This window comes from Parasteatoda tepidariorum, chromosome 2 (genome assembly GCF_982258835.1).
Source record: "Parasteatoda tepidariorum strain Cologne lab strain chromosome 2, Ptep-v5.0, whole genome shotgun sequence".
Taxonomy (NCBI): domain Eukaryota; kingdom Metazoa; phylum Arthropoda; class Arachnida; order Araneae; family Theridiidae; genus Parasteatoda; species Parasteatoda tepidariorum.
The window spans coordinates 132,698,412-132,715,933 of NC_141756.1; the positions used below are offsets into that span (position 1 = coordinate 132,698,412).

A 17,522-nucleotide genomic window follows, 5' to 3' on the forward strand; every position below is an offset into this window, starting at 1 on the left:
GTAACTTTATCAGAGAAATGGCATTCCCCGATCATCCCCGACAATTGAGAGTCTGCCATACAAAGTTTTTAAATGCTTTCTTATCTTATTTTAGTTTAAGAAACTTTTTCAACTTAATGTAAGGTAATTTTTTATGAGTTTGCAAATGTTTTTTTTTTACCTAAAAATGCTTATCTTCGAATACTTTTTTAGACATGTTCAATTTTGTGTGAATTGGATGACATGGTTTTTTTTTGGACTTCACTGTGTTTATGCATGCGAGAGGCAAGTATTTTTTCTTCATATCGTATTTATAAGTTTTCATTTTAGGTGTTTGATTAAGACAAGTGTGGTAGCTCTAAAAACAAACAGTTTTGTGCAAGTTTTTTTTAACCTTAAAATAAAGTTTAAAACATTTAATGAAACATTTTAAGCACTTTATGAAATCATTTAACTTATTGAAGATGGGTATATACTACAGTAGCTGAGCTGTGTATCCTAAAAACCAAATGATCACTAGTACACCTAAAGCACTTTATGCTTGAAACATTTGATTTTAAATAATTATTAACTAGCAGTGGCGAATTAATATGGCTTTCGAGTTAGCAGTTTTTCTGCAAAATTTATCTATATTGCGAGTTAGTAGTTTTTCTGCAAAATTTATCTATATTGCGATGAGTTCTTAGTTGCAATTAGTTCTAGTTTCATTGTTCTCAATCAATCACAATTGTTTACAAATGTATTTTGTCAATGTCTACAAAAATATTTGACAGCCTAATGATGTAAAATTTGGTATTGTTCCTGAAGATGACTTTTTCAGGTTTTTAAATTTTTTGATAAGTTTGCATATGCCACTGTAAAAACTTTGTCATGGCACACAGTGGTTAATTATGTAATAGCATAATTAAATGTGTTACGACATTGACAACATTATTAATTGCACCACTCGAAAGAAATGCATTAAATGTTCATTTCTGAAGTAATTTACTTGTTAAAAAATTACATTTGAATTTAGTTATTTTTAAGGAGATTCAGCTTGAATATTACAATAGTATACGATAAAATTAACAGTTGCTACCGGCCAGAAGGCAACTAAATATAGCAAATGACAATTGAAAAATTGTCTACCGATTGCAACTTTATTCATCAAAACTACATCCTATGTGCATTTATTATGAATATATTTTTCTGAAAATTACTTTATATTTTGCTTGATTCTCACAATTTTTAAATATTTTTAAAAATAGATTGTGTACTACTTACTATATTTTGAGAAATGTTTCAAAATGCCTTTCTTTATTAACATCACCATCATCCACCCATGACCATTCACCCATTTTCAGGGCTTTATCTTTTAATGCCCATGGTAGGAATAGCACGTAATTTTGTCCTGATCAGGCGACTTTGGCATTTTCTGAGCTGGTACCCTTTTCACCCAACTTCCTCTTGACAACCGACGAGCGGACTTTCAGCCTCACTAGATTTAACTTGCACCTTGCTACATATATACGTCAGTTGTTTTGTCTGCCTCCAGGATCAAACTCAGTACACTCAGCTCTCCATTCACACTAATATCAACAGTTCTTTTTATAGTTAAACATTTTGAGTTTTTCAAGAGTGATCACGTGTTTTAAAAAGAGGCCACTGATAAAAATGCTGCAATTGGCCAGTAGCAGAATTTTCCAATTTCACTCTATAAGCATAAAAATGTGTTTGTATTAATGTAGTAGACAGCAGAGCCAATTTCTCATTAAAAAAGAAGGTTCTGTGGAGTGTCTTTTACTAAGTAGCAAAAACTAAATTTAAAAAAATATAGGGATGTTTATTAATATTATAAAACTTTTCACACATTTACAGATGATAGATGTTTGTTAACTAATTTTTAAATTTATTTTATCGATCAATACCTGCTTATTCAGAGCTTGTATAAGAATTACTTGTCTTTCTAGAGACAAATCATAATTTATCTCTGAATGATCTGTGTGAGAATTTATATTTAAATTATCCATAAATAAATTCTCACTTGTATAATATAGAGTTAAATTTGGTTACAATTTATTGTCTGTAGACTGAACTGCATATGTGTAGCATAATTAGGTAAAATTTTTGCACTTTAATTAAATATGTGTTGCACCTATTTATTTAGAGTGGGTCTGATTATAACATGTTTCATCAGAGACAAATTTTAGAGATATCTGTAAATGAAGCAAAATGTTTTTGATTTGTCGTAGATAAATTTACACATATATTATAAATATGTGATTAGAAATTTAAATTAGGAAATAAAGAGGTACATTACAGTTGTTTGCAAACAAAATTGCAAATGCATGTAATAATTATGAGTTTATTTAAAAGTTTGTAAATTAACTGAATATTTTTAACACTTAGTTATTTAGTGATTGATTAACGATAACTAGTTTTATCAGTGATAAATTTTAATGTATTTCTATGCTATAATTTGTGAATTTACATTCAGTGAATCAGAATGTTTTTTTAAAATTATGTATGCATAAATCTGATATCAATCTTATTATTTTTTCCCTAGAATTGACGAGTTAAATAAAGCTGCAGCTGTTTATGAAATTCTTTTAACATTGCCTGATTACTTCAACAAGTAAGTATCTTAAAGTTTCATCATTTTTAAAAGATCTCTATCATCAAGTCCCCCTTTCATATTTATTTCTTTGTTTTATTTTGTAAAAGAATGAAATGTTTGCATTTTTTAAAGTTTTTTTTCTTCATACAATTGTGAATGAAATGTCTATTTAATATTCTGTAAAAATAGTTTTAAAAAAAATTAAGATATTATAGTCAATAGGATTTCTGTCTCAAGAAATGTAGTGGTGTAATGAGTTCATAAGTTTCTGTCACTTTTGTCAATTTTCTAACCTCTTTAAATGATACTTTCCTTTTCTCCATTCCTATCGGAGGAATTTTTTTTCTTTTAGAAACAGCTTGTATACTGAATGGACCAATTTGCTGTCTGAAGTGCACAAAGTTTCGTTTAACTTATGAAGACTGTTGTTATGAAGGCATTTTAAATTTCTCTCCATTATAAAGGATACTCTACTGTAATTCTTTCAGTAATTACACTACCCACTGACCATCGATTTTAATTCATTCGATTATGACTTATAATTTTTAAAAGCTGCCGATTTTATAACTAGCTTTTGAATGATTTAGAAATATATATATATAGTGGCAGTGTGGCGTGGGTAATGCTGCTCGCCTCCGTGACTTAGGTTCACAGGTGCCCACCGGGTAAAGTTGAATAAGCAACACTTCTAGCCTCTTCCAAGGTGAAGAACGAATGTTCAGTGCCTGCCGTAGGAAATATATATATCTATATTTAAATATACAGGGATAACACTGATAAAATAACTGGATTATGCAATTGGCTGATTTTTAATAGCTAATTTCAGAGAATAAAATCATCACTATTTTATTAAATCAAGCTTTAAGGGAGAATATATGTTTTAAAGATAAAAAAAAAATTGTTTCAAGATATTTGGATTTTTTCCACTTAAATTTAGAAAGATGCATAGCAAATTCAAGTATGCCAAGTGACACAAAATGAAAGTGCTGTCTTATAAAAATTAGGGAACATTTTTTAAAAATATCCTGATAAACTCTGAAGTCATATGCAAAAAAGGGAATTATTATTTTTTGTAGCTGGATCAAAATTATAATTATATTACAAAATAAAATTCTAAGTGACATTTTATTGAGTTTGCGTAGAAAGTAATGTTAAATCTTTACATGGACATTAAGAAGTAAAGTTTATGCCTTACCTTTATTTCCTGTCCTGCAGCTTCCAATTGACAAAATTTTTGTAAATTCTTAACATTAGTTTTAACTATTCAGTTCACAGACTTTATTCTTTTGGCATATTAATTTGCTACAATAAGATAAACTTTTAATGGTTCACTGTTAGTTGCCAAATACACTTGGAATTTCTTCAATTCTGTAAAAACTCTTAGATTGTCAATTAGTGCCTTCTTCCAATGAGATTTTCAAAATTTAAGGATCACTAATTAAAATTATAAATTAAAATAATGTTGTACAGTTAGGTAAGACTTAAATAAGCTCTTTCTCTGAAAAATCTCAATTTCATTGAATGTGTAACTTAGAACTTTTCTTACACTAAATTCTTCAATTGAAAGAAGAGTTGAATTTCGACTCTTGAAATAGGCTATATATTTTGATGCAATAAACTTTTCAAAGTTTTTTTTTTTTTATGCTTAAACTTTTTTCTATTTCAATCCTTAATTTTACTTAATTTAAAAAGCCTTAACACTTTTATATAAATTATTATATAATAGTTTAAATACTAAGTTATTGTCAAACATGAGGATGTTATATGCACTATGTTATGTGCTTTAAATGTTCACTATTTATGCAAAAATACCTTTCTTTTTTTAAAAATAACCTAGAATAATTTTTGTTATTGCATTTTAAGACGTCAGATTATTGTGAACAATAAACTTATAAAAAATTATCGAAATAGCAGTCACATCTAATCACTTTATTATGAAATGTGAATTATGTGATTTAGACTATGTAAAAGTTACTAATCATTACACGATTAAAGCTATTAATTTGCCATGTGTAAGTAAACTGCATTTTGTTTCAAAAATATTTCATAAAATCATTAAAAAATGCTTTAGAATGTTTGCAAATTATTTTGAGGCTAGATAAATATGTTTGAAACACTTAATCTTTTTTTTTCTTTGTTAAAATAATTGTGCTGTTTCAATTGTTACATTTTAACATGCATTTTTCCTTTTTCTTAAATTCATTCTCACAAGTAAAATATAACTTATCTAGTGTTTCATTATAGTGCAAATTAGTGAAGCTAAAAACTATTCCATTTTTAAAATTTATTCTTAGATTTTATCCTTAGTGTTAGTAGATTAAGCAGAGCATTTTTTTAATGACTGATCTCGTCAAAATAAAGATTAACTGTATTCTGAATCATTGCTCAAGGTCAACTCATTATAGTCAAAATTTACCACAATCACACAATTTTCTCTGTGTCTTATCCCTTTAGAGAGACTGTAAAAAACAGTTTTTTATAGTATCTCATAGTTACCAACTCTATTGGATTTTTCCAGTTTTTCCTGGTCTACTGGTTTAATAAAAATTCTCCTGGTTTTTTACCTTTTAGAAAATTCCCTAAAATTGAGTAAGTTTCGTAAAAAATCCCAGTTGAAATAGATATTTTGCACATATTATTGCTTGCTTGAATATTAAAATAAGTATTATATATAATAAAGGTAGCCTCATATATAAAAATCAGTTTAAAACTGTTTTTGACCTGAAATATTCAGTTTATTTTTATTCAGAACTCTCTTTTTAAATTAATTGAAAAATATTTTAACTACCTTTGATGAATTAAATGCCTCTTACTATTCAATATTGCGTGTAAACATAATACATAGCATTTTAAGTTCCTCTAATGTCAATCCCAGCTAGATAATATTGCATTCTTTCTCTTTTGATAACTATAAAAATCTCTAAAACTCCCTATGCGTAAAGTATTTAGTAGATTATGCAACAATTATCATGAAATTTATATTTCGTAAAATCTATTGGATTTTTTCCTATCCATGTTGGCAGCTATGGTATCTATATTAAAGCTTCCTAGTATTGTTGTAGTCTACTGAACAAAGTATTTGAAAATTTGGAGTGAATTTTAGTATTGGGGGCTAAATTTGCCTTTGTAGACACTTTCCAAATTTCAGGATGATACATTCAATGATTCTTGAGTTATGAGAGAGACAAACGCTCAGACAGACAGGCAAACTCTTCCTTTCATTATTATAGATAATACAAAGTATACCCCTTTTTAAAAGAACTTATACCTGCCAAGTCTCCGGTTTTGTAACGAAGACTCTTGTATTTTACGACCACCTCCTGTTTACCTGTATATTCTCGAATTTCCCCATATTTATTGAAGAATTTTTAAAAAAAACATGTTTGATAAAATATCCATTGATAGCAAAAATACTTCTCTTATTCATCAACAGAGGGTGCTAATGCCAGTACTGCAGTATGTTGAGTGTTAATTGTTTAACTTGAGCCGTGATGGCTCCAGGGATAGAGCATTCACCTTCTAATGAGGTGAACCCAGCTTTCAATCCGAGTGATGACTGGTCGATACGCATTCCGCATCCGGCTGGCACCAACCACAGTTCTGACGTGAAATATCCTCAGTGGTAGACGGATCAAGGATTAGATTCCCCTTCCCTGATGGGAGGCTCTCGTGATCTTCCTCTCCATCCAGCGGGTTAATTGCATAAGAAAGCCCTCCTTAGAGGCAAATTTCTCCCACTACTTGATCCACGGGTTCCCTTGTCTTCTGGATTAGGTACAAAATGGAACATCACTAGTCGTTAACCCAAAATTGGGTCGGTTAGTAAAATCTCGGTTATTTTATTTCTCCAATGTTGGCCGGTATAAGAACTGTCTTAAGGACCTTCCTAACGCATAAATATATTACTTAAATTCAAACATGCATTACTCATTCCTTAACATGCAAATTTATTATTTAAATATATTTTTTATATGAAGTGTTTTCTTTTTAAAGGGTACAGAATTGTGCAGTGGAGAAATAGATCTATGTCATCCCTCACCCTTTTCCCCATTTTGGAGATGATTTCCTTTCTTGTGGATTATCAGTGCAGCATTTATTGGATAGTATCATCCAATTTTTGAGTGGAGTATTTTCACATTGTAATTTTGTCTCAAGCAAGGAAAGTTCCAGACAATTTTATTTTCCATCTAGAGAAATCTATTTTAATAATAGCATTAAGAGTGTTCAAAAGATATTCCAAAATAATTGGCAATTTCTGCTCTTAATACTACTTGAAAATGATAAAATACTATTAATATTTCTTTCAAAGTAGATATTATGCTAGTGGAATCAAAACCTTCAAGTACTGATACAATCACATTAACTAGCAAGAGAAGAATTTTCTATGTTTAAATTCTCGTTTAACTTTTATTTTATGTATAAATAGAAAACGAAATTTTATTAGAATTACTAACTGATTAGTTGAAGTTATTTTAGGATGAATTTTTTTTTTCTTTAAATAAATTTTAGCTTAAACTGGAAATTTGTGCATGTTAATATAAGTATCAGTTTAACTTCCTATCATTTCTTTAAATAATCTCAATATTTTTTTGTACGATGTTAGAAAAGATATAAATTCATTAATCACCGATTATTACTGTCATTCTCATTGTTTAACAATCTTTGAACATTGCTTGCCTTTATTCGTTAAAATTAACTGAAATTTAATAATTTTAGTGTTTGAGAAGTTATTGCTTAAATTAAAATTTAGTTAAATATGATAGTTTGTTACGGTTTTACTTCAAAAAATCTCATTTGTGTTTATGGAGAACAGTTGCTCTATGTAGTTATTAAATTGTAATTTATATTATACAGTTATTAATTGATGAGAAACATCCCTGTATTTTATTCAAATTCTTGTTTTAATATTTTATAAGCAGTACAGACAGGTAAATTGCAATTTATTTTGGAATATCTTTTTATGTGTTTTAATCTAATCATGTCTTTTTATAGAATCTCATTTTATTTTTTAAGAAAAATTTTATTTTAGTAGATTGAAATGTGATTTTAGTAACTATTTTGATTTTGTTTATTCTCTGAATTCAACTTGTTTATATATCTTTGTATTTACATATTTTTGTTAACCGTTTTTCGAATGTGTTATGTTATGAAAAAGTCATTGAAGTTGTATAATTAGGGTTTCAAGTTTGTCAGGGAGTGAATTTTCATGCTCATTTCCATGATTTATTATTTTTAAATCCAGAAATGTTTTAAAGTGCTGTGATTTGTGCAATAATTGTTTAAGCAGAGAAGGTTTTTCACCTTATTCTAATTCAACAACACTAATTCTATCAACAATTACTACTTCTGTGCAGCTTTAAAATTGATAATTTTTTATTGATAAAATGTTTAGGAAAATAGATCAGTAGCAGTTTCACATGAAAATAGTTCAGAGGTAGTCCAAATCTTATTAAGTAAGGTGGTCTTACTATCTTTTCAATTATAAATAAGAGCAACATGACTTCCAAATAGTGCAATAAGCTCTTACTTTGCCAGAAATTAATTGAAATGACAATTAACTGAGTGAGGGGGTTACACAGGCTATATGGCCAGGACTGTGAAATTTATAAAAACTTTGCATTTAGAAATGTTAGCAACCAAATATTTGATGAACGGAAAAATATATCAAGAATAATTTAACAATTTGCAATATTTCTTTGAAATTCTGTTTATATGAATAAATTTAATGTTACATAAAATTCAATTAAATCGAACAATTTTTTTCTGCTCTTTTACTTGCTTATATTTGTATTCCTCGGAAATTTCTAAATTTTATGTGAAATTTGACGACAAACTTGCAGCCCTAATTATGATCAATTTAAACACATTATCAAAATTCATTGTTAAATAATCAGGAGAAATTCTTGATCTTTGAGAATCAATTTTTCAGCAAACTGGTTTTTAGTATTTGTGTTTTGCATGTCATGTTGTTCTATTTGTTTATTATTTAATTAAAAGTTTCAAACTCATAAATTATTGACAAATATATTTCATTTATATGCAAAATACAGTAGAACCTCAGTTATCCTACACCTCTTTCAACGCTTGTTAAACTGTATTGCATTCTAGCTGTTGTATTGTTTATTTTTAGTCATTAAACTCCTTAATTACTACCATGATCATAATTCTGAAAAACTCCTAGGAAATGACCAAAAAAAAAAAAAAAAATTGAGAATGACTTATTTTTCATGCTATTGTGTCATAGGATTATTTTATTTATGACAGGAAAAAAAAACACGGGTAAGACAGACATAGGATTATTCAAAGTTTCTAAATTTTAGAAGAGAGAAAATGCTATATTAACTATTGATTTTTTTAAATAATATTCCTACATTATTTTGCTATTTTACTCTAATATGATTTTATTCTCCTTAATCCATATCTGCTGCCAACTCTCCTGGATTTTCCAGTAGTCTACTGGATTTTGGCCAGTTTCTCCTGGTTTAATAAAACATCTCCTAGTTTTTGTACATTTTTAGAAAATTCCCTAAAATTGAGTAAGTTTCCTAAAAGAAATCCCTAATGAAATAGTATTTTTGCACTGATTGCTACTTGCTTGAATATTTAAATATGTATTACTGAAACGTTATGAAGCGAGCCTCATTTATAATAATCAATTGAAAGCTGTTTTTTTTTTATTAAAATGTACTGTTATTTTATTTATTCTGAACTCCCTTTTTCAATTAAAAGACTTTTAATTATCTTTGATGAATTAAATGCCTACTACTATTCAAAATTGTGTGTAAACATAATACATAGCATTTTAAGTTCATCTAATGTCAATCCTAGTTGGGCAATATTGCAGTGTTTCTATTTTGATGACGTTAAAAATCTCTAAAATTCCCTATGTGTAAAATATTTAGTACATAAAGCAACAATTATCATGAAATGTATGTTATTTCATAAAATCTACTGGATTTTTTCCTATCCATGTTGGCAGTTCTGTTAATCATGATTTATTTAAAAAAAACTTTAAGCAAGTATCTAAATAATTTAAATATTTGTTTTTTGTGAAAATAGTTTCACATGCTTTTTTATTGTGTTTTCAGTATTTGAATTGATAGATATTTTCAAACTTTTAGTTTTTTTACTACTCCCATGCCTGATAAGGGATTCTATTATCATTATTAATTGCTTTGACATAAAAAGGTCAAAAAAGGATTTCAATTTTCCAACACACCCCTAGTCCCCTGGGTGTTGTATAATTAGGGTTCTACTCTAATATTATTTATCATTGCATTTTGAAGTGCCTTCCCATTGTATTTCAGAAGTTATTTTGTTTTTCCCAAAAATAATGAAAATAATTTTATTTCTTGGTTGCTAAGTTTTATTAAAATAATGACTGATTCTGATTCTGATTCTAATTTACTAGTAAAATTTTGGAGTTGAATAGTTTAAAAAAAAGTAAAAATTGTTTTAAATATTATTCTATTATGATAATCAATGTTAATAACATACCTAATTTTTTAAAATTTAGCAATTAGTTAATATAAAATGCATGAATGCCACTCTTCAGTCCTGCGGACTGAAATCAGTTTTGAGAAAAATCAATAGACTAATAAATTCTATCAAATTTTTAAAAAATTTCATTAGAAATGTAAAATTTTTTTTGACAAAATAAAAAAATATATCTTAATGAAAACATATGATATGGTAATGATGTCAGGACTTTTATTAATCTTCTTTTCGTCAGCCTCACTAAATGTTACTCTTAAAGTCTTGACAAATGGGTAATTGTGTAATTAAATTTGTACTATTGCTTAATCTAAATCTGCTCGAGTTTGCTTCCCCTACCCCAACCTATTGTCATGCTGGCCAAAGTTAAATCAAGATTATTTTTTTTAAAAATAAGAAATAAATTATAGTGCTAGAACAAAAAATAAATAACGGTGAAGTAAAAAATAGAGATATGAATGGTTTCAGTTTGTTCAGTAATAGTTGTAAAAAAATATACAAGGTTAGCTGTTATTTTCCTTTTGCTTGTTAAAAAAAATTTAGAAAAAATAATCAAATGATTGATTTAATGTGTAGGCTATAATGAAGGAAAGGTAAATTTTGGTGTCAGTGAGCTATAAATTTCTAAAAGTTAGGTTAACAATGATAGACAGTATTATTTGGTCAAAAAATAAGTTCAGTCTTGAAATTTTTTTAGAGTGGCACCCCTGTAAAATGTACCTTTTAAAGTGATCCTCTAGTAGGTAAAGAAAATTTACTTAAACTTTCTTTTTTTTATATTACATTAAAAGGAATGAAAAAGTACTATTATACAGTACAGAACCCGTTATCCGGAAATCAGAAAACCGGAAAACCAAAAAACCGGAACAAAATTCGATTAGTTTTCCCGCCATTATAAAAAAAAAATTTTTTTTTCCTCATAGGATTTTAGGATTTTTCGTTCTTATTTGAAAGATGTTTACCTTACCATCATTTTGGAAATAATCATTAGTGTATTACTCCATCGTTTTTTCTTCTTTTGAAGATTATTTCCAACTTTTTTTTTTTTTAGTTGGGTTTAACTATAAAAAAAAAAACGGGTTTTTGTAGCGATTCAGAAAACCGGAAAAATCAGTTATCCGGAATATCGATGGTCCCGATCGTTCCGGATAATCGGTTCCCTACTGTATATTAATTCCAATTAAAATCTGATCAATTACTACCCTTAATACAATCTTAAGGCATTTTATTGAAATATTTACAATGAATGTGTATCAAAAAATTGTGTACTTAATTCTTAAAGATAATGATGAAGATTGTCAGAGTGTGTAGAAATTTGATAACAGTTGCAAAAAACTTGTTATGTGTTATCTTTATCACATGCTTAATTTTTAAATTTTTGACATTTACATAAAAAGTGCAGGTCTTAGTATTTATTTTTAATTGACAAAGTATATATTATTTTTATTTATTTTTGGTGTCATTGCATTAATTAAACTAAATACAAGCACTATTTACCCATAAAATATTTTTTAAGATTAATTATTTTATGTGTAAAATGTATTCAATGTATTTAACCAACTATGAAGTATTTTTGGAGAAAAATTTTATTATATAAGGTATGCTTAATTTTTCAGGGTGGCCACCCACCTGGAAAACCTGGAATTATCAGGGAATTTTTCTATACTGGAAAAATCAGGGAATTTTAAAGAAAAGATGGAAATTTTTTCTTTGATAATGTTTTTTAATTTCACTAATTTAAATTATTTACTAATTTTCTTAATTTAAATTATTTCATTCATTATACCCACTTTTTTAGGCGGAAATGTACCTCCAAACAGTTGAAATATCATCAACTTAGCGATACTTTGCTCGCATCAAAATTTGCTCCATTACAGTTCTTTTAAACTAGAATGCCACATAAAATTTTCCCACGGTTGCTACACGAATGTAGAAACCTTTGACCGCTATGGGACTGTGCAATTTAGGAAAGATTGTGGTGGAGGTGGAAGAAGGGATTAGGATATTAGCTTCTGTTTTTAAATTCTGTCATTGGGCTGAATCCATTTATGGCTCAATTTTGTTCCGATGCTTTCGTGGTAATTTTTTTCCATTTTGACAAAATGTTTTTGTATTTTTAACTTTATAAAAATCTCCAAAAATTAGTTGGTTATAATTTAATAATAATAGATTTTATATTGCACTCTTTTTCTGAAAGCTTTTGTATTCCCTTTCAAAGAAATCTGTGAATTATTTTTTCTCAGCAAACCAACAAATCACACATTTTTTTACAATCGCTAACAGCAATGTTTGTCGACAAATTGTTGCATTAATGCTAATTTTTTCTGTTTCATTTTAACCTTTTATAACATATTTTAATTTTAAAAAAAAGAGGTTTTTTTTAAGAACTAACTATATATTAATATTTAATTTTACTCTTTTGTTGGTCAATATATGATTTTTAATTCAAAAATTTGTACAAAAACATTAAAAAATAAATAAAAAATCTTGCCAAATTGTCAAAATAAATTAGTTTTTCAAGATGATATGTTAACAAAATAACATTTTAAATAAAATATTTTATAATATAAACACTTTTCTTGTACACATCCTACACTTTATAAGAAAAAAGAGACAAAAAACTGGAAATTTTAAGAATTTTATCTGGAAAAATCAGGGAAATTTGAAATCTGATTTGAGTGGCCACCCTGTTTTTAATAACATTTACTGCCAAGAAAAAAAGTTTTTTTATTTTAAGTAAAAGTTATTTTATTTCAGTTGTGTGATCATTTATTAAGATTGTGTGATCTTATGTTTTTTATTATTTTGCATATTTATTAATGCTTTTTATTTAAGTTGTGGCTTACTTTTGTTATAATTTGTGTCTAAATAATTAGTAAAGAAAAAAGAATTATGCTCAATTTTTCTAAAATTTTAATTCAAATATACATTAATATTGAAGATAAAATATGACGGTCTCAAAATATTTTCTAGCATGTTTAAAGCTTTTTAAATCTTGTAGTTAATGTAACATATTTCTGAAAATAAGCTTATAAGCTTGATAAAGCTTATTTTGTACATTAAAGGTTAATTTTCAAAACAATCATACCCAATTAGAAGTTTACATTTTAACAGTTTTTTTATTTGTGTTAGTGTTTCATGCTAACATGTTTATTTGTACGTAGATTTCATGTTTGTAATGTTTTAACCAGTTATTTGAAAAAAAGAATGAAGTTTTATCATCTATGTTAATGTGAAACTGTAGTGTTGTTGTAGAAATACTTCACAAATAGGGATAAATTATAATTGGTTATTGTGAATTGTTTCTGTAAAGGTGCAGATGACTTACTTGACACAACAGAATTTAAGGAAAATTAAAATATTTTTTAAATAATCGATTTATATGTATAAATATACCTAGTGATCTTGTATTTTGTGTGACGTGTAAAAAAATTCTACTTTGGATATTAATTTTGAGTTTTATAAAAATTTCAAAAAATGTCTTTATTTCATTTCATTCCAAAAAAAAACTTAACCCTGTTAACTCTTTTATTAAAAATAATCATTCATTATATCATTTATTATTATAGTACTCATTTATATTATGTTATATAATAGTTATCATTTATATAAGAATTATCATTTAGAAAATAATATAATATGATTAATAATAATGATTATTATTTAGTAATCTTTATTATTATTAATCATATTATTATTACAAAAGTAATATATTTCTCATAATATTTTTCAGTTTGTTTTAGTTTAGCATTTCTGTTTATTGTCTCTTACTAATCTTTAATTAAATTACTTATTAAAATGTTCAATATTGAATTTCTGAATGCATAACACAAAGAATTTAATTTTACATGCCTGATTTTTGCAATGTACTGCCCGTTATAAATATGCACAATTTCGAGGAGTGCATTTAAATTAAATCTGACTTATTTGCAATTTCAGTCTTGTGTATTTTTGTTGTACTCATTTTTGTTTATTTGTTTTGTCATAAATTTGATTTATTAAGTAAGAAACTAAACTTATAATGGAATTATTATAGCTTTTGAAATTTTATTTTCCTGTGTTTAAATTTATTTTTTTTCTTTACAAATTTATATCAACTTTTGTAAATAAGGAAATGGGAAAAAAACTTAAATGTTGCTATTTGATTGAAATATATTTTTTAACTTATATATAAAATTTATTAAAGAATTGTATCCAGAAATAATAATCTGACCTCATGAGCAATTTGCTCATTTAAATTAATGTTTTTTTTCTTTCATTTGAAAAAAAAAGGTCTAATTTTGCTTTATTTTATAAACATGAGATTTTTTATTGATCTCTTTTTTTATTGAAAGTGCTTCTTTAATATATTACAGGATTCATGAAGTCTTGGTTAAAGTCCTGTTTCAAGTGACCTTGTTATTATGAAGTCTTTTTAAGAAAATAATTTTTTGAAAAATGTAGTTAAACTTGTCATTGATAGAAATTATTTATCTACAGTCAATTTGTAATAACTCAAGTCTAAAATGACCAAGAGAAACAAATTGATCTTTCAGAAGGTTTGACCTTTCAAACATTAACTTTTCATATTTATTTATTTTTCTTCACAGAGAATTGATTCTTCAGAGGCAAAAAAAAATTCTCAAAACAAGAAATGTTTTTTTTTTTTTTTTTTTTTGGATTAAAATTACCCTTAATATTATCTTTTTTTAAGTTACTATGGCTTTTTCAAAATATTTTTGGAAAGTAAAGTTTATACATTGTTAAAAGTTTTTCGTTAATAATTTGAATTTATACAATTCATGAATAATATATAATAGCTTATGTTCTAAAAAATAATCAAAATTTTTTGAAATAGTTATAATTTATGAAACTAAATTTCAGTTGCATTTCATAAACTTAGGAAATCCTTAGTAATTATCAAGTTGACTTATAAAGTTATTTATTATGTTTAACATGACAGAAAATGTTACTGTTGATTTTTTTGCAGGGAATTTTAACTAAATATTGAATAGCGAATAATTTTTATTTTATTTTATTATTATATAATTTTATTTTATTATTATTTTTATAAACATGTATTAAAATGAGTCCTTTTAAAGATGTCGCAATTCGATAGTTTTACACAATGTCTTCATTTAGTTGCGTTTTTCTCCACTCTCAAAATACGTTAAAACATCAAATAATAAAATAAAAAAAACATTTTTTTTCTGACGAAAAACTACCATATATAGATAAAATATAGTCTGGAATTCTGGAAAAGTCTAAGAATTTTATTTTTGAAATTTCATAAACTCGATGATAAAAAAAGTTTGAAAAAACAGAGGTTGAAATTTCATAAACTCGATGATAAAAAAAGTTTGAAAAAACAGAGGTTTAAAAAATCATTTGCTCTAAAGATTACGCCTTTACTGATCTCTACAAAAAAAAACAAAAAAAAAAAAAATTAAGTATGTTTTGCATATTGGCTTTTAAAATATTTTACACGAGCAGTTTATTAACAATGTAAAATATAAAAGCTGAATTAATCATATTTCTTATTGAAAATGCATATTTACTAAATCCTCTAAGATTTATGCATTATCAAGACTTTATGTATCTGACAGAGCAATCAGATTGTTAAATGAAATCATTGATACAAACAAAAGGTTCCATTTTAGTACAATTTTTTCCCCCGTCAATTCTATGGTGTTTCTAGTCTAAGAAGATATAAAATTTATGAAAAGTTCCATTTATCTCTTTTGATGTGTCGTAATACATGTACCGTAGTTGACAATAAATTCTATTTCCCTTTAATGTAATAAAGTAAGAATTCAGTTCATTGTTCTTGTACAGAAAGGTGCAATAAAAGTTGTTATTGTAAATGCTTGCCTCATTGTTTTTCTTTACTACACTGCTGGACAATTGCTAAGGACGGATAACACTATCATCCATAGCAACCACAAAATGAAAGGAAGCAAAATGTGGAAAATTAGAATAAGTGCGGGATATAGTAAGATGAGGTATGCGTATGCAAATTTTTTTTCCACGTCTGTTCATCTCGTGATAGCGCTGATAAAAGGTTTTGACGCGTGTGGAGAGTTGTTGTTTCAAGTCAAAGTTTTACAGGAAAGATTTAATTGACGAACTTGAAATTTTCGGCATGTCTTCCCGATATCACTTTGATGATTTTAAGCGTGGCCGAATTATTGGAAAGATCGAAGAAGGGCGAAAAATAACAGATGTTGCCAGGGAGTTCGACGTCGCTCACAGCGTTGTTTCACGGCTGTGGAAATCATTTTATAACTACTGGAATGTGTAGTAGGCGGCACGGGGAAGGTCGTGTTCGAAGTACGACGCCTGCAGATGACAAATACATCGTCCTATCAGCATAAAAGGAACAGGCGCACCACAGCTTAGCAGGTGGCAAATCAGTTTCTTGCTGCCACTGGAAAGCAGATCTCCCGAAAAACTGTTGCCAGACGTTTGAGGGGAAGAGGACTATACGCCCGCAGACTTGTTGTTGTTAATTTTTATGTCGCACTAGAGCTGCACAATGGGCTATTGGCGACGGTCTGGGAAACATCCCGGAGCATGATCCTAAGACATGCCATCACAATTTTGATCCTCTGCGGAGGGGATGGCACCCCCGCTTCGGTAGCCCGACGACCTGCGCGCGAAGTCGAGCGCTTTACGGTAGCACAGTTTAACGAGGACCAATACCGCACACCCTCGCTCCCTACTCAGACTGATCCAAGTGGTCACCCACCCGCACACTGACCGTAGCCAGTGATGCTTAACTTCGGTGATCTGCTGGGAACCGTGTCTTAACGATCAGTCCACTGCGGGACCAGTACCGAAATGTTAAGTTATTGTAAGAATGGGTCTAATGTTTTAGATTGCAAATTCCCCGTTAATAAGGAGTGTCATACAAAAAGGGAATCATTCAATTCTCTCTCTCGTATGCCTGTTGAGGCAGAAGGGTGCGATTGTTCTTGTTTTCCAAAAGCGCCATCTATGGACAAGAATTCGACTTCTGCCACTCCATACGTCACACCCGTTTATAGGGCGGACCCATTCATACATCCATTCATTCATCCACAGATCGTAATTTTGACCTAAGGCAGAGAACGATCAATCGCCAGTTCTGTACCCTCAGAGGTATAATTTATTATGAGAACATGGAGGACTTCGTGACCCGGCAGATTTAACGTGCATCAGTCACCATTTTCTTCGGCCGGCGAAGTTCGAACTCTCGGACGTGGGCCCAGCGCCCTACCGACCAGGCTATCCCGGCCTAATGAAGAGTGCTTAAGCCAAGTTGTTCGGGAAAATTGGCAGCAGATGAAACCGTCACAGATAATATCCCCATTTTAAACATTTCAAAAAAGGATCTTTTCGTTAATTACGAACTCTGTATATTTTAGATGATAAAAAAAAAAATGCTGATTAGAAATTTGGAAACTTTCACACATTCTTCTATTCAATGCTTAAA

General features: G+C 28.2%; 1 long non-coding RNA gene across 11 annotated transcripts in view; it reads left to right on the plus strand.

Annotated features, from left to right (window-relative positions):
* Positions 1-15,912, plus strand: part of LOC147816245 (uncharacterized) — a 34,736-nt gene extending 18,824 nt beyond the window's left edge. For 8 of the 11 annotated variants that reach the window (XR_015431929.1, XR_015431927.1, XR_015431923.1 and 5 more), the window contains 3 exons: positions 193-264; positions 2,525-2,593; positions 6,569-15,912. This is a non-coding gene — a long non-coding RNA (uncharacterized LOC147816245). The remainder of the gene's footprint in view (positions 1-192; positions 265-2,524; positions 2,594-6,568) is intronic. The other 3 variants (XR_015431924.1, XR_015431930.1, XR_015431933.1) reach the window with 3 other exon arrangements.
* The last annotated feature ends 1,610 nt before the right edge of the window (positions 15,913-17,522 follow it).